Source organism: Panthera leo, chromosome D2 (genome assembly GCF_018350215.1).
Source record: "Panthera leo isolate Ple1 chromosome D2, P.leo_Ple1_pat1.1, whole genome shotgun sequence".
Taxonomy (NCBI): domain Eukaryota; kingdom Metazoa; phylum Chordata; class Mammalia; order Carnivora; family Felidae; genus Panthera; species Panthera leo.
Window position 1 is genome coordinate 81,531,868 of NC_056689.1, and position 18,690 is coordinate 81,550,557.

The 18,690-nt window shown below is 44.5% G+C and overlaps 1 long non-coding RNA gene across 1 annotated transcript; it reads left to right on the top strand.

Moving 5' to 3' along the window:
• Positions 1-1,991: 1,991 nt before the first annotated feature.
• Positions 1,992-7,564, top strand: LOC122202128. Its single transcript, XR_006194475.1, has 2 exons — positions 1,992-2,144; positions 7,375-7,564. It is a non-coding gene; the product is annotated as an uncharacterized LOC122202128 (long non-coding RNA).
• The last annotated feature ends 11,126 nt before the right edge of the window (positions 7,565-18,690 follow it).

Here is an 18,690-nt window from a genome sequence, read left to right on the forward strand (position 1 = left end):
GACACAATTTTTAAAAAGTGAAAATAAATGGGTGACCTTCATTTTAAGAATATATTTTATTTAAGACAACATACCTAAAACATTACCATGTCAACTTGCAATCAATATTTTTAAAAAATGCTGATGACATATTTTACAATCTTTTTTTCCTAAGTCTTCACAACCCAGGGTGTATGTTACACTCACAGCACATGTCAGTCCGCACTAAACACTTTTCAAGTGCACATTAGCTGCACGTGGCAATGGCCACCATACTAGATAGCTCAAAGCGAGTAGGGGAAGGGAACAGGATCAAAGTATTTATGCCCCTGACTCCCTGCCTCCCAAGGTCCCCACAGGCTGGCAGGCCCCAGCTCTTGTGGAGTAGCCTTTCTGTCTTCAACACCCCGTGTATTCCTGTGCTGAGGCCACTGTAAGGAAACCGTCACACCGCAAGTGGCTTATAACGACAGACAGTTAGCCTCCCCAAGTTCTGGAAGCAACAAACCTAAAGTCAAAGAGTTGGCAGGGCCACCTTCTCTCTGAAGGCTCTAAAGGAAGAATCCTTCCTTGCCTCTTCCATCCTCTGGGGGTTGCTGGCCATCCTTGGTGTCCCTGGTTTGCAGACACATCACCCAACTTCTGCCTCCATTGTCACACGGCCCTCTCTCCCGTGTGTCTCTGCATTCCTTCACACGAGGATACCAGTCATGTTCACTTAAGGGCCTACCGTAATCCATAGGCTCTCATCTCAACGAATGACATCTGCAATGACCCTATCTCCAAATAACATCACACTCTGAGGTTTGGGGAAGGGCATGAAATTTGGGGGAACAGTATCCAATCTGAAACACCCTGTAATCGCAAACTCCTCGAACCAAAGAACTAACAAGTTCTGAGGACTCTGGCGTGAAATCCCATCTTTCTCAAGCACTAAATTTTCATATGCTAGTGGGCCTATTTCCAGATTTTTCTACTCTGTTCCATTCGTCTAGGAATGTGCCAACCCCACTCTGTTTTGGGTATAGAAGCTTTATGTCATGTCTAAGTCTTTTAATTCTAGAAGCTTCATAGCATGTTTAACCTCTGGTCCTCACCCCTAGAACTCACGTCCCACCAGTTCTAGTGAATGTTCCTCATTTGTTGCTCTAAATAAACTTCATACATGACCTGTCTCGGTCCAGTTTAAAAAATCATCACTGAGTTTTCTGAGATTACCTTCACCTTACAAATTGACCTGTGAGGAACTGACCATTAGTGGAAATGAGTCTTCCCATCCAAATCATGGGACATTTTCTCATTTGCTCATGGCCCCTTTAGTATCCGCCAGCAGGGTTTACATACTCCATGCAGGTTTTGGACATTTCTCGCTAGGTGTACATCTACACATTTCATTGTCTTTCTCGCCATTGTAAACGCAGTCTTGTCTTCCGTTATGCCCTCAAGTTGGTTTTTGTTTACATACGAGACATCTGTTGATTTGTGTGATTTTATCCCTTGTTAATTTACTAAATTTTCTTATAATTTTATAGCAGCTTCTCATTGGCTCTTCGGGTTGTCACATAACCATATTATTTATAAATGAAAATATTTTTCTATTCCTAATATCTATGCTGTGAGTGCTTTGCTTTGTCTGATCGTGTTGGCTAATAACAATATTAGACAGTAAAAACACTGGACATTATTTCTTGTTCCAACCCTTGGCAGCAAATCCTCAAGTGTTTTCCCATTAAGTAGGAAGCTAACTTTGGTCTGAGGCATATATGTCTTAGCTGTGATGAAAGCATCCATCAGTGCCTATATGACCACAGGGATAATTGCTGATAAAGCAAAGGAGTACTTTATGTGCTGTATCGTAGCCCCCCAAATTCATATGTTGAAGCCGTAACTCAGTACATCGGAATGGGACCGCATTTGGAGGAAAAAATAAAACTTTTAAAGGGGTGACTAAGTTAAAATGAAGCCATGAGGGTGGGTCCTAACGCAATCTGACTGTTGTCCTTACAAGAGGAAGAAACTTGGACACACCAAGAGACACCAGAAGTGCATGCACACATAGGGAAGGTGATACGAGGCAACAAGGAGGACAACATGTACCAGCTAAGGGAGGAGGCTTCAGAAGAAACCCCCTCTGCCAACACCTTGACCTTGAACTTCCAGCATCTGTAAGTATGAGGAGGTAACTACCCAGACCATGCTCCTTTGTTGTGACACCTGTAGAAGCTACCACAGGTATTGAGTTTTGTCCAGTGCCTCCTCCGTATCTACGGAGATGGTCATATGCTTTAGCCCCTTAGCTCTATGGCCAGTATGGCATATCAATATATTTCCCAATACTGGACCTTCCTTGCATTCTGGAATGAATCTCCTCTGTTCTTAACACATCGTTCCTTTAATGTGCTATTGGGTTCTTTTGGATACCTTTTATTTAAAAACTTTATCATCACTATTTATAAGCAAGATCAGGGGCGCCTGGGTGGCTCAGTCGGTTAAGCGTCCGACTTTGGCTCAGGTCACGATCTCGCGGTCTGTGAGTTCGAGCCCCACGTCGGGCTCTGGGCTGACAGCTCAGAGCCTGGAGCCCGCTTCGGAGTCTGTGTCTCCCTCTCTCTCTGACCCTCCCCCCATTCATGCTCTCTCTCTGTCTCAAAAATAAACGTTAAAAAAAATTATAAGCAAGATCAAATCAGAAGTTTTATTTTTCAACGAAATCTTTTCACATCTGAGGATTAATGACAGGCTCACTTTACAACAAGGTTTTCTTCATTTTTTACCCCCTAGAACCATTAGGGAGGTATTGGGATTATGTGAACTTGCAAGGTGCTTTTTACACCTGGTGCTTCTTGGGGAAGATAATTCTTTATTTTTCTATTTCTTCTGTGGTAATCATTCTGTTGAGATTTAGTGTCTTTCCTAGGTTAAATTTCAAGAAGTTGCATTTTTCTACAGATTTTCACATTTTATTTACGTTTTCGTATTTATTCCCCTCGAGGTGTAAGAAGTATTCTCGATTTTTTTATTTTTGAGTTTCACCCTTTGTCACTCCTAGGTTGTAAATTTCTGTTTTCTCCATCCTTTTCTTAAGTTGGTAAGTGGGTGGTTTGTCCATTTTGTTGGTTTTTACTTAACGAAACCCACTTTTGGATTCCCTCATGATTTCTATTGCTTTTCCATTTCCTGATGTACTGACTTCTTTATGTTTATCAAACCCTACCTTCCCCTCTCTTTTAGTCTGTTCTTTTTCTAGCTTTTGCATTGGTGCCTAACTTATTTATTTATTGCCATGCTCAGTTGTTTAAGCATCTGACTCTTGATTCCAGCTGAGGTCATGATCCCAGGGTCTTGAGATCAAGCCCTGCATTGGGCTCCATGCTGAGCAAGAAGCCTGCTGGGGATCCTCGCTCTTGCTCCCTCTGCCCCTCCCCTACTGGCATGCGCATGTGTGCACGTGTTCTCTGTCTCTCTCTCTCAATAAATAAGCATTTTTTTGATAAAAGATTTTTTTTACTACTACTGCCATATGGACTTAACGCAACAAGTTTCCGCTGGTAACTATTTTTGCTATGTCCCATAGACTTGAACAGGTCATAATTGTACCTGTACTTACCTTTAAGAACGTCTCCGATTTCATTTTGCATTTTCCCTTTGACCGAAGAGTTGTTTAACAGAGGACCTTTTGATTGTTGTTTTGGTGACGATGGTGGGGTTTTTGTTGATGTTGTTGCTTCAGTTATTTTGTTTATTAACCCATTATCAGAGAATATGGTTTGCAAGTATTTTCTCCCATTCTGGAGGATGCTGTTTCAATTTGTTTCCTTTGCTGTGCAGAAGGTCTTTAGTTCAGTGCAGTCTTACGTGTTGACTGTAGCTTTTCCTGCCAGTGCTTGTCATGGAAGGATGTTTTGGTTTGTTAATGCTGTCAACTTCTAGCTTTTTGTGGTCAGAGAATCTCGCATTATTTCTATTCCTCTAAATTCATTGAGATCTTCTTTGTGGGCTAAGAGTCAATTCTCTTAATTTTCCATGTGTACTTTCATTTTTTTTAATGTTTACTCTTGAGAGAGAGAGACAGAGACAGAAAGACAGAGTGTGGGCAGGGGAGGGGCAGAGAGAGAGAGGGAGACACAGAATTGGAAGCAGGCTCCAGGCTCTGAGCTGTCAGCACAGAGCCTGACGTGGGGCTCCAACTCAGGAACCACGAAATCATGACCTGAGCTAAAGTCCAATGTTCAACCAACTAAGCCACTCAGGTGCCTCTTCCCTGTGTACTTTAAAGGAAGGCATCTTCTTTTACCTTGTTCTTTAGGTCATCCGTAAGATTTACCTCAATGATCATGCTGATTGGGTCTTCTACAGTCTTACTGAGTTTTTGTCTACATGGTATTCCCTCAGTGGAGAGAAGTGTGTTAAGTTTAATGTTATCATCTTTGATGACTTCTCTTGCAATCTTTCATAGATTCTACGTTATAAGATTGTTGCTGTGCAGTGCCTGGGTGGCTCAGTCGGTTAAGTGTCCAACTCTTGATTTTGGCTCAGGTCCTGATCTCACAGTTCATGACACTGAGCCCCATGTTGGGCTCTTCTCGGTCTTTTAACATGCTTTCTGATCTGGATGCTACCTTCCCAGACACCCAGGTTTCTTTCTTGCGTTTTTATCCTTTCTATTTTCCTTAATCATGATTTTGCATACTAAACGTTTGTCCATTCTTTAATTGTTAACCTCCCTAGATCTCTTCTCTCTCTCTCTTTTTATTTTAGGAGTGTCTCTTACAGGGGCACAGTGTTAGATTCTCCTTTGGCAGCCAGAACTATAAAGCCTTCTTTTAATAGGCTAAACCCATTTACATTATAATCAACATATTTTGCCTCTTCTTCATGTTGTGTATTTGTGCATTTACCCACGTGTATATATACCCCTATATACACATAGACACGTATATTGAAATATATATAATGGTCTTTCAATATGTGGTCTCTCCGTTATTTTTAATCTTTCTATTCTTTATCTTTTGGAAATGAGGAAGGCTTGTGTTTTTGCAAAAGTAGCTACTTTTATACCAATATCGTTATATAATTTTTAATTCTTCCTCACTTAGAGCTCTTGTCTATTGACCCTCTGCTACAAACAGTATCAAAATTAGCTAGCAGGCCCTTCTTCCCACTCCGATGCTTCTCCTAAGCATCTAATTTCAAATTGTATCATTTTATTCCCAGTTAATACCAAGAAGGTAACTAACTTTCGAATTATCATCTAAGGTCATCAAAGTTAATAATTCTAATTTCTGTTCAGTGAGCTACTTTAAAAAAAACGTTTATTTATTTTGAGAGAGAGCGAGTATGAGTGAGGGAGAGGCAGAGAAAGAGAGGGAGAGAGAGAATCCCAAGCAGGCTCCGCACGATCATCTCAGAGCCTGACGTGGGGCTCGACCTCACCAACCATGAGATCACAACCTGAGCTGGATGGAAATCAAGAGGCAGACGCTCAAGAGCCACCCAGGAGCCCCAGTAAGCTGCTATTAACTGAAAAGTCCTGTCCTGCAGGATTTATCCAAATCCCCTGCATCCTGAATTATTCAAGGCATGATGGTCAAGGGCTGTCTCTTAGGAGCCTCAAACATTTTAAATGGGAGATGGGGCTCCCGGGTAACTCAGCCAGTTAAGTAAATGGCTCTTAATTTTGGCTCAGGTGATGATGGCATGGTCGAGAGATCAAGCCCCACATCGGGCTCTGAGCTGGGTATGCAGCCTGCTTAGGATTCTCTGTCTCCCACTCTCTCTCTGCCCCTCCCCTGTTCATTCTCTCTCTCTCAAAAAAAAATTACACATTAAAAAAAAACATATAATATACTCCAGGAATGATTCCCTATATGCCTGATGGCCACTCGGTCCTTGGGGCTGTGTCTTTGAGCATCTTCAAACAGTGGCAAAATCAGCGGATTTTATTGAGTGGTCAATGTAGGCCCAGCTGGGGACTGTGCTGGGTACATATAAAAAATTAGTTCTGTGTGAGTAAAGGGCACGGGACAATGTCTAGCACAGAAAATCATCATCATCGCCACCACCACCCTGAACAGACATCAAAGCCGACCTCAAGACATCCGGAGTGAGCCTATCCTGGCATATCCTGTTATACACAATCAGCCCTTTTGACGTGACCTCCTGAAATCTATTCTACTTTCCTTTCCATCCATACCTTCACTTTCCTCTGGGAAACCACCTCTACCAAGCTCTCGCTCCTTGTTGTTGGACAAGACCCGGCCTCCTCCCAGAGGATAAGCTTCGATGGTGAAGCACGTGAACAAGATCTGAGGCAACCAGTGCATAAGTCACATTCCCTTTGATGCACTGTATGGTCCAAGGACATGCACGTGACCGGTCAGAGGCAATGAGATGCGATGAGACTTTCTGGGAATATCCCAAGAAGGACACACTATTTTCTGCTGCAAAATGTGAGGTCTGGAGACGTTGCGGCCCTTCTGTAATCATGAAAAGAAAGCCTGTCTGGGAGGAAGCCCGTAAATGAAGCCAAATGACAACATGTAGAGAAATAGGGTTGGGCCATATTTTTGAGCTGCGTCTAAAGGTACCCTGACTTTTCCCTTGAGTGAAACAATAGGTCTCTCTTATCCTTAGCTGACTGTTGGACTTTGCCACTTCCAACCAAGAGTCTTAAGTGACACACGATCTGATCTTTTCATTGTACTGTCATTTATTTGTGCTTCGTAATTTTCCAAGTACTTGGTTTTGTCCAAACGAATCCCTTTCTCTGGGATTCCCTTTTGCCCACTTCAAATATCCAAAGTGTTTTCATTTCTTAAGATACAGGTCAATGCTGCCTTCCCTATAAAGAACTCCCCTAAGTATTCAGGGAAAATGAGCATCAACTCAACAATTTCTTCTCAAATGGTCCAGGAAGCCAATGTTCTTTGTATTCTTGCAACTTCTGCACAACTTTGTAATTATTTAAAAATTTTTTAAGTTAAACATTTAAAAACTCTAAGCTCTTTGGTGGGCTTGTCATCCGTAGAGGCAACTTGACAATGGTATTATTAGTAACATTCTTCTGGTTGGGGTTGATCGCCCTAACTGTGTCCGATCTCTTCAACAAGGTAGTTGCACCCCTTGCCAGAAGGGCCAACGTACCCAGGATTTACCCTGGTTCCTGGCATGTGGTAGGTGCTCTGCAGAAGTTTTTGGAATGAGTGAGTGGACACGGATGGATCCTGCACACAGGCATCAATGTGCTGATGGTACAGAAAATCCACAGAAGATTTTTCAATATTTTATGTGATGTTAGAAAAGATTATTAGTGTTCTAGGGTCTTATTCCTATCTAAACAGTTAGGAGAGTAAAAAGGAGATTTGCCATCGGCTGAAATAACTTTGCTTCCCACAGACTGTGTAGCGGGATAATTGAAGGTTCACGCAAGACTAATGGATTCCTTACCAAAGGAATGGAGGCATGAAGGGGACCTGATGTCACACAATGACAACAGTAACAGCTATTTATCAGAAAAATAGATTGGATTGACTCGCTTGTGGCACTGCCCCCATTGTAATGCTAAGTACACGTTTGGCACAATTTACCTCCCTCTGCTCTGCCTTCCCCTTATTTGTGAGCACTTCTTCATCAGATGGTGGATTTGCGTGACCCTGTATATGAGTCCAATCACGTACACGGTCGCAAAACCTGCCCAACGCCGTCATGAGCATAATACCTGACAAAACAAAAGTCCCACTCTTCAGAGTAATTAGTAAGAGAGCATACTCAGCCTGGCTGCTGCAGGCCTGACCCCAAATCCTAACCTCAACCTGAAGGCCTGGACTCTCCCGTCTCAAACCTGAGCACCAGAAAGATATCGAGTGTGACATCTAATCGTGCGACTCATGTTACAGAAAGAGAATTACATCAAAAGAGTCCATTCCTGGCCCCAGCTCAGTCCCTGTGTGACTGTGGTCAATCACTCAATGTCCCAGGTTCAGGCCACTGGTCAGACCAGTAGAGACAGTAACTGCCCTGACCTCCTCATACAGTCATAGCGAGGAGCAAATAAATAACATGTGGAAGAACTATGATCGCAAATCAGTTTCCAACACACAAAAAAATATCAATATTTAGATGCTAAGGCAGTAGTTAAAAAGATACGAGGCATCAGAGCAAAAAAGAAAGTAAAATGGGGGACGCCTGGCTGGCTCAGTTGGTTAAGCGTCCAACTCTTGATTTCAGCTCAGGTCATGATCTCAACAAGGTTCCTGAGTTCGAGCCCCGCATTGGGCTCTGCGCTTATGGTGTGGAGTCTGCATGGGATTCTCTCTGTCCCTCTCTCTCCCAGAATAAAGTAAATAGGCATTTAAAAAAATAAATATTAAGAAGGTAAAATGGATGAAGGAAATGTGTCCAGTCTCCAGGTGGAATGCAATGCCCGACTTTCCCCTCAATGATGAGGGCCTTCCACTCTACCTGGGGCTGACGGCATCACCAGGTAGGTCTATTGGTCAGACACAGCCACACACCGCAAAGCCTTATCATCTTAGCACACATTAATTCAACCCACATCTCCAGGAGATGACATCTGTGGCACGTGTACGGCAAAGAAAAGAGTGTTTATTCAGTCACTCAGATAGATGTGGCCTTCTCACCGGCATCTTCTCCCACCTGCTTTTGCTTTCTGCTCCACCATGGATCTCCCACTCACACGCGTATGTTCTTTCCTCCTAGCTCCCAGCTGCAGAAGCACTTAGACCTCCCAGAGCAGAAAATACTTCCTCCTACTGTGTGGTCTTCCAAGCAGAGGGTTTTCTTCTCTCTGTCTCCCCCAGCCCCATACCTCCAAGCAGAAGGGTCTTCTCTCCTGTCTCCTAGTGAAGATCCAGCTCCTGACCCATGTCTTTCCCATCTGCCCATACCCTCTCTCCTTTTCTTTCTGCATGACCTGGGTGCAGCTAACCCCTCCCTGTGACTCCAGAGGCCCCCCTCTCCCGGGTACCGGGCCCATGTTGTCACTGTCTATGGGATATCCTCACCTGAATGTCCCAGCAGATCGTCCTGTTCACTCCAGACCCAACAAAATCTTCACCTCCCTTCTCAAACCACCTCCTACTTCAAAGTCCTGTAACTCAACCAGTCCAGTCATCCAGACTGGAAACCTTGGCATCACCCTTGAATGCTTCCTCCTCTTCCCTGCCAGCCCCTATAAGCCCTCTCCATCCTTTCTGCTGCCACCTTCTCTCAAGTCATTATTGCCTTTCTCCCAGACACGAGCCTTCCCCCTGCCCGGCCCCCCGCCAAACATCTCCTCTCCCTAGCACAAGTGCCCAGTGGTCTCCCTAAGTTACAGCATGCAACCCCAAATGTACAAGGCTCCAGCTCCCAAGCCCACCTCTCACATCGCTTTCCATAGAGTTCAGTCCCCTCAATGTGGCCTTTGAGTCCCTTTCTGGCTTCGTCCTGGCCAGCACTGGCAGCTCTGTTTCCCAGTCCTCCCTCACTTGTACTTCATATCCCCCCATAACCAGAGTATCTGCCACTACCCAAGCACGGCCTGGGCTTTCTCCACTCTGGGCCTTTGCTCACACTGGCTCTCCTTCCTGGAACACCTTCCCCACCTCCCATCTCCCCTTGGAAAAATCACTTGAGCCCCAGCTGCAATCCACCTGCCAGGAAACTTTCCCAGATCCCTGATATTCTGCCGCCTTTATTAGAACCATGGGCTTACATACCAATCCTCTCTGCTAGATCATAAATTCCTTTAGAGAGCAGACTCGCTCATTGATGAATGCCACACAGCATCTATCCACAGTAGCATGCGATACTTATTTGCTGTGATAAATCCATTTGTTAAAATAAATTCCCCAGCAGTGGATTCAATACCTCCTTTGAAAGGAACCTGGTTGCCTTCTGATGTCTTCATCCTCTTGAAATGTTCAGAAACCTGTTCTTCGACTTGAGGTTTCTCTTTTGAATCATCGAGATAGATTTGCTCAGCCAGCAACCACAACGCTAATCTCGAAACTTGTGAAAGAGCAGTCATCCAATTCTCACGGAATAACGGAAGGACGCTACATAAGGGTCTGTGTCTACGAAGTACAAAAATGCCCAAAGAAGAAAGAAGTATTGCTTGAATGTTTAATTAGCAGCGACGTAAGAAAACTGAAGCCAATAGAAGGAAAGTCACTCCTGATTTCTCAATTCCTGGAAAGCTTGAGCGGGGGCTGTTTTCCATGGCCAGGAGGGGAGACACATTTTGTTTCCGCGGCTGAAACAGAAGATTTTTGGAAGTAGATTTGGCAAGCCTGGAAAGGTCGACAGGGCGGAGAGAGCCGAAACGGGGTCTGAACTGTTCTGACTTCAGGGGGGTGCACTCCAGCAGCCATGCAGAGCCCCGCGCCCAGAGCCCTGAGCTGGCACATAAATAAGCACTGCTCTAGCCATCTTGCCATTCCTTGTTTTTCAACAACGAGCCCCACAAATTATGAGGCTGGTCCTGGCCTGGAGCCTCTGAGGTCAGAGGAGCAGCGGACAAAGAAACACCAGGAAGGTGGTGACATCAGCGAGGCACCACATGTCCAAGGTCACTTGATTGGCAGGGAGGAGAATGCATGTTCTAGCAGAAAAAGTCCCATCTTTGCAGGAAAAGATGATACAGGATACTTTTCTCTCCTGCAAGCCAGTCTCTGAAGGCATTTTTGGACATTTTTTTCGGTCTAAAAGAACGGGAAGTAGAACCTCCCGTGAAAATTTCCAACTAAAGGTTTCCATGCGGAATCACCAGACCAATTAAAAATTCTAATATGCAAATGTCTCTGGCATATATGCTAATGAGTAGGCTTACAAATACTCCAGGGTGGCACGTCTTAACTGCAAATTATGCAGCTGCTGGTTTTCTGAAGTATGTTTCTAATTCCCTTTTAGAAGACGGCATTACATGACCATAAATAGTTTATAACCACAACTTGAGAGTTTTCTTAAATGGAGTACCTTGGTAAGGGATCATATTTCTATCACACCTAAGAAAGAACTCCTCTGTTAATTAGAAGAACGAAGAAACCTATATTTTGTAGGCAAATGCCTACACTGGAGGAACTATAGGGTTTAACTACAATATTTGTCTTGTGGCTCATTTCGGCTTTGACGATTTGACTACAGTAATTATCGCTTTCTCAGGAAATATTTAACGAAGATAATAAGATTATCACATGCACTGCTGCACTTCCTCATTGAATCTTCTCAATCGATTATTTTAATTATAGAAAAATATTAATTTGTTACTAGCCTAAGCTTGAATTTTCAGACATGTTACCAAAAAATGTACTTTACCATAAATAATTTTAAAGCGCAGATATCTGCATTTATTTATACAGTGAGGTTTTAAAACTGTCTTAATGGAAACACCAACATTCTTTTAGGGAGAGCGGTTGTTCCGTTTATTTAGGAAGATACCCTGATAATATACTGATGAGGCTCAAAGGCAGAACTCTCCCCCCGGGCTGGAAACAAGTCAACGAAAGTTGCGGTGAAACTGCTCTGCATTTGGGGGCCAAGGAGAGGAGACAGAAAGACTGAAGCAGAGGCTCCCAGAGGCTTTTAAGAACACAGCAGGTGACACTTAATTGTGATCCGCAAATCTGTGCCGGCCCCTCCACCTGCCTTCAAGCCCACCGCCCACACAAATGCCTCATGTGCAGAAACCAAGGGAAGGGGCAGCTATCCACTCAGGGTGGCAGACAGACCGTGGGTCTGACAGAAGCAGAAGCTGAATGTTCCCAGCAGGAATTTACCCAAATCACGGGTGCACTATAAGAGGGAGCATGGTGGTCCCCTTGGTGGCACCTGGGGATGCGCTTCATTTACGAGCCTCTATTTTGGGGGTGCCTGGGTGGCTGAGTCAGTTAAGTGTCCGACGTCAGCTCAGGTCATGATCTCATGGTTCGTGAGTTCAAGCCCCGCATGGGGCTCTGTGCTGACAGCTTGGAGCCTGGAGCCTGCTTCCGATTCTGTGTCTCCCTCTCTGCCCTGCCCCACTCACGCTCTGTCTCTCTTTTTCTCAAAAGTAAATAAACATGAAAAAATTTAAGCCTCTTTTTTGGCATGACCATTAGTTTTCTTTTTCTTGTTTTTTTTTTTTTTTTTAAATGTTTGTTTCTTAGAAAGACAGCCAGTGGGCACAAGTGGGGGAGGGGCAGAAAGAGAGGTGGGGGGCAGGACAGAGGGTCCGAAGCAGGTTCTGGGCTGACAGCAGAGAACCTGATGCCAGGCTCAAATGCATGAACCATGAGATCATGACCTGAGCTGAAGCTGGACGCTTAACCAATTGAGCCACTCAAGTGCCCCACCATTAATTTTCAAAAAGAAACTTCTTTTCCCTCGGAGGTTTTTCCCATACAAATTTTTTCCTCATTTGGGAGATTTGCCATGACTCTCAACAAAGCATCTCGCTAACCACCCCCCCCCCCCCCCCCCGCCACGATCCCTACCTTGTCCCCTGAAAGGCTTTGCTTTGGGCAAGGCACATAAAGAACGAACAATGAAGTCCCTGCTTCTTCTGTCAGGTGTTTCTCTCACTTTCTCAGTATGAACTACAAGGTGTCAGATGTCCCAGCCCTATGGAATCCTATGGAATATTCTCTTTTTTTAAAATATTTATTCCTTTTTGAGAGAGAGACAGAGTGTGAGCAGGGGAGGGGCAGAGAGAGAGGTAGACACAGAACCTGAAGGTCAGAGAAGCAGATGTGATGCAGCCAAGGAGCCTTCTAGAAGGTAGAAAAGGTGATGAAACAGATTCCCCGCCCCCCCCCCCCCCACCGCCCCCGCTGAGCCTCCGGAAGAAGCACCAGCCTGGATTTTAGTTCCCTAAGACCCATTCTGGACTTCCCTTGTGAGTACACTAAGCCCACCCGGTTTCTCCAGGGGAAGCTCCCCATGGTTGAGTCTTTCTTGTGTTTTTATTTAGTTTTGACAGAGAGCACAAGCAGGGGAGGGGCAGAGAGTAATGCAGACAGGGGATCCCAAGCGGACACTGCCCGATGCAGGGCTCAGACCCACCGACGGTGAGATCGTGACCTGAGCTACGGTCCGATGTTTAATCAACCGAGCCAACGGGTGCCCCCACAGAAAGCAACTTAATCACATCAGCAAAGTCCCTTTTGCCACGTAAGAGAACATGTTCCCAGGTTCCAGGGACGAAGGCAGCACGAGCCTTAGGGGCACCATTCAGCCGACCACAGCCTTCTTCCCGGGACCTGAGTAAACAGCAGCAGCTCTCTGCCCAGCTTAGGAGCCCACTCGCGGGTACAGCGCCACCAGGGGTGGGGGCAGCGGGACCCCAAGTTGCAGGAGACCAGGGGTGGAAGGTCAGGGAGGGCTCCCCAACATTCTTTCTTTCAGATTAACAACAAATCATTTTTAGTAAAGGCAAAACCCAAATGTTTCATGGAACACACTTACGCTAAAAATTATTCATTGTTTATCTGATATTCACATTTAACTGGGCAGCCTGTGTTTTCATTCGCTAAATCTAAAAACCCTTGAGGAACTCACAGAAGTAGTTTCACGGCATCTGGAAGGGAAAGTACTTTGAGGGAGCTAATGTCCTACAATGATGCCCTCAGAGAGGTTTGCTACTGCAATTACAGTCCGTACAGAACTCATTGATTTTATAAATTACGATCAGAACCCCCTTAACACTTTCTTATTTCCACATTAATACTTCCCTGATCTTAATTTTATTATCTTTTCTAATGTAGATTTTCTACATTTTTGAAACTTGGCCAGTTTTTCCCAGGTAATAAATATGTATTTAAAAATGTTATTCTGGGGCGCCTGGATGGCTCAGTCAGTTAAGCATCCGACTCCGGCTCAGGTCATGATGGTACAGTTCGTGAGTTCAAGCCCCGCGTCAGCACAGAGCCCTCTTTGGATCCTCTGTCCCCCTCTTTCTCTGCCCTTCCCCTGCTCGCACATGCACACGCACACTCTCTCTCAAAAATAAACAAACATTAAAAAAAAAGTCCCAGAGGTCTTTTGTAAAATGCTAGAACTCTTCAAACAGCATTACAGGCTAGGCATTAAAAAGAGTTTCAAGTAAATGGCTGCAGCATGGAAGCTTCCCTACGCGGTGGACAACGAGAAGTGTGAGCAAGCCCCAGGATGATTTGACATCGGTTCTGAAGATTGTATAGTGTTGCTTGAATCGAACAATGACCTGAATAGTCTAGACCATCCCTGTTCAACAGAAGTAATCTCAGTCACACAGTTATAAATTTTCGGGTAGCCACACTTAACAATAATAAGAAACAGGGCAAGTTAATTTTAATGATATACTGTTTTTCACCCATCATATCCAAAGTGTTATTCTTAAAGCATATAATCAACATAAGCAATCTTAATGACATATTTTTAAATTCTTTTCCTACTAAGTCTTTTAAATCTGGAGTATATTTTATACTTACAGCCCAGCTATGGGGAGGGGAGTAGCCTCATTTCCAGTGCTGACAGCCACACACGACTGCTGGGTTCCATATTGGATAGGACATCCCCACAGTATACTAGACAACCAATCACATTAGGTTTCCTAAACGTAGAACCCCAGCGACTCAGTGATGGTCCACGCTGATGGACAGCAATAGGGTATTTCTGGACCCCCACGGCACCAAGGAGTGTTTTTTTAAATACCAAACAGCCACCCCATTTGTTTCCACCATCAATCTTTCAAACATAAAAGACAGTGCTCAGACACCCAAAGGGGATTAGCTGGAATCAAGCAATTAGTAGAGAGCTGTATGTTAATGTATTCCTTGACACCTACAGGAAAGGAGACGGTAAATTTAACAGCTCAAGGCTGAGGACCAGAAGGGTCGTCAGCTTTCTAAAACAGAGCAAGTTTCTGAACCTGACTCAAACATAAAATGATTTTCAATCCCGTGAAGAAGAGCTGTGACATTTTAAATCTTCTAGAATAAACTGAAGCCTGGGGTCCTAGGGCCGCTGGACTCCAGGGAAGAGGCATTCAGGTGAATCATGATCTTTCTAGGCAAAAGCATTTGGAACTGGGAGTCCCATGGGCTCTTGGGAAAGATGAAGGGACTTTCAGACCCTGTGTGGTGGTGAGCCTGTGGCCCTCCCAAATAGGAATGAGACCATCACCCCCTGCCAGACACCCGGGGGGACTCCAGGCTGCAGCTGGAGAGGAGAATCTGGGACAGGTGAGGCATCCTAGAGCTGCATGGAAACTCCTCTATCACAGAAGACCAGTGGCCCCAGTCGGTCCCACCCTTGGAATTCTCTGCACAGCCTGTATTAATGGTCTCCACCCACCTGTACAGGATGGGGAGGAAGCTGGCGCCCAGGTGAAATATCAGGTTTCATTCCTCTTTGGGACTATATATAAGAACTCACCGATGTGTCCAATAAATGCCTGGAGTCTACAAGTTCACATGCTCTATTTCTGAGGTTAACAAAATATATGTTAGGAGTTGCAATTCTTTCTTTGGAGCATAAGATCTTAGGGCGTGAAGGTTTTCACCACTTGTAAGACCACCGTGAATAGACGGAGAATTGCATCTGTCCGAACATTCATACGATGACAATGGGAGCAAAAGTCCCAAGTCCACATTGGATGCAATGGCCACGTTTGACAGAAGGGAGGCTGGTCTAATTTTCCAAACGCATTTTCAGCCCCAGGGACTTGTGCTCCCGATCGGAATTCCTCTCGCCAACACGTGTGACGCTTTGGCCTCTCACCCAGGGAAGAAAATGGATGCAGCCAGCAGCATCGTTCTGAATATTAAGTCTTCCGAGCACCAACTGTGATTGTGCCAGGGGCAAAGAGCTGAGGATAACTAATGCTACAGCTCCCGGCTCACATCCTGCTCTAAAAAGATCTACAGGTATCAGCATCTGATGATAATGGCTGCGTTCTATTCAAATAATAACTTACGGGAAGCGGAACTTCTCACCCAGAAGACTCTTTGGCACCAAATGCCATTTCCAGGTCCCTGTCTGTACCAGGAAGAGAGGCTGATACCGAACCTCTGAGACTAATAAACTAAAATAGACATCTTCCTTTTGGAAGATTTGTGTTGAGGGAGATTTTCGGAAGAAGAAGTGTGAAAATATGATGCCCTGACTCTAGGCTGCTTCTTAGGACAACATAGGTTCCAAAGTCCACAGAGTGACTGTCCCTTTGCTGGTCCTTCTGGGGCGTGGAGACAGTCACAGCCTCACAGATGTCCTCATCTGGCTTTATATTATCCTGACCTTGGGGAGACCTGACTCACAGTGTAAGCCCCCTCAGGGGTGCCAGTCACTTACACATGTGGTTTTAACAACCCCTGGGGGGGCCTAAGGGAGCCACTGTGGCCCAAAGGGGATACATGCCTTGTCCTCCTGCCACTCCAGCTGCAACACACCTGTACCCGGAAAAGCTTACTCACCAGACACCAGGCTGCTGCTTCACCCAGGAAACCAACCAGTTCTTAAGGGCATTAAATACAAAGCTGGAGAACGGGCGTAGTCGGAGCCATGCCAAGTGCAGGCCAGCATCAGTATCGCCTGGGCGGTAGTTGGAAACACAGGGTCTCAGGGGCACCTGGGTGGCTCAGTCAGTTGAGCATCCAACGTCTTGGTTCCAGCTCAGCTCATGATCTCACAGTTTTGTGAGTTCGAGCCCCACGTCGGGCTCTGCACTGACAGCACAGAGCCTGCTTGGGATTCTCCGTCTCCCCCTCTCTCCGCACCTCCCCCACTCGCACTGTCTCTCTCCCTCGCAAAATAAATAAACTTAAAAAAATAAAATAAATAAATAAATGTAGAGTCTCCGAATCCACTCCAGACAGGCACAATCAGTTTTCACAACTCCAAAGACTCCGATGCTCGCTGACGTTCGAGATGCCCTAGGCTAAGTAACAAGGCTCACGGCGCTAGTCTGGAAAAAGTTAAAGCCAAATACAGCCTCCTCCAACGAAGAAAAGCAAACCAGGTGTGCTTCTCTCCATTTATTCACTCAAGACTCAGTTGGCTACCACTCCGTTGGACTCTGCTGGGCCCTGAGATGCGGCGTGGAGCCCACCGGGCTCACTCCTGCCTTGCTTATGTCACCTTTGTCCAGTATCCTGCAAATGCCACCCTGTCCGTACCCAGTGATGGCCGCACAACATCATGAACGCATGTCCTGCCGCTGAATTATACGCTTTAAAATGGTTACACTTGAAAAAAAATTACAAGGCAAAGACAACACCAAGAAAAAAACACAGCCTGAAGAGAAAAAGCAAGTATCAGAACCAGATTCAGGTGTAACACAGAAGCTGGAGTTAGCAGAGAATGTAAAGCAGTTACCATTAATATTTAAGGGTTCTAAGGGAAAAACTGGACAACATACAAGCACAGATGGGAAATGTAAGCAGCGAAATAGAAATTCTGAGAAAAATTGAAAGGTGATATAAGAAATCAAAAATTGTAACAGAAATGAAGAATGTCTTTGATGGGTTCATCAGCAGAATGGACGTGGCCAAGGAAAGAATCAGTGAGCTGAAAAATAGGTCAGTAATGGGGTGCCTGGGTGGCTCAGTTGGTTAAGCATTCAACTCTTGGTTTCCACTCAGGTCATGATCTCATGGTTCATGAGTTCAAGCCCCACATCCAGCTCTGCACTGACAGTGTAGAGCCTGCTTGGGAATATTCTCTCTCTCTCTCTCTCTTTCTCTCTCTCTCTGCCCTTCCCCTGCTCTCTCTCTCTCTCTCTCTCTCTCTCAAAATAAATAAATTTAAAAACAATCTTAAAAAAAACAGGTCAGTAGCTTTCCAAACTAAAATGCAGAATGAGATAAACACAACATCCAAGAGTGACAGCACAATTTCAAAAGGCGTAACATACGTGTAATTAAAACATCCTCAGAAAGAGGGGACGGAATAGAACATTTGAATAATGATGGCGAAGAACTTACCAAAATTAATAACAGATACCAAATCACGGTTCCAGAATTTCAGAGAACATTGCGTAGAATAAACACTAAAAAATCTACACATAAGTAGTCATGTCATATTCAAACTGGAGAAAACCAATGAAAGAGAAAACTCTTGGAAGAATCCAGAGGAAGAGAAACAACCACCTCACCTACAGATGGCCAAAACGAAGAATTTGAGCAGACATTTCATCAGAATCCATGCAAGAATGAGACAATGAAGTGAAACATTTTCTGTTAAAAGAACAAAAGACACCAATCTGGAATTCTGTATTCAGAGAAATTACTCCTCAAAAGTAAAGTGAAAGATCTTCTCAGATCAGCATAAACAGGAAATTCATCACCTGTCCAGTAAAACCCGTTAAGAGATTTCTCACACAGAAGAAAATGACGTAGGTCAAAAACATGTATCTACATACAGAAGTGCACTGGAGAAGGAATAAATGAAGGTAAAGCAAAATCTTTTTTATTATTCTTAATTGATCTAAGAGACAACTATTTGCTTGAAGTAGGGTGATTACCACAAATGGATAAGTAAAACGGGTGACAGCGATGTCACAGGATGAGAGGGAGATACTGGGAATTCCCTTTTATAAAATAACCTCAATATACATAAAGTGGAATAATGTTACTTGTAGGTAGACTTAAATTGTTTAACAACAAATGCTGTATTAAAAAAAGAGAGAAGACTGTAACCTCTTAAAGCAACCATTAAAAAAAATTTAATGTTTATTTTTGAGACAGAGAGCACAAG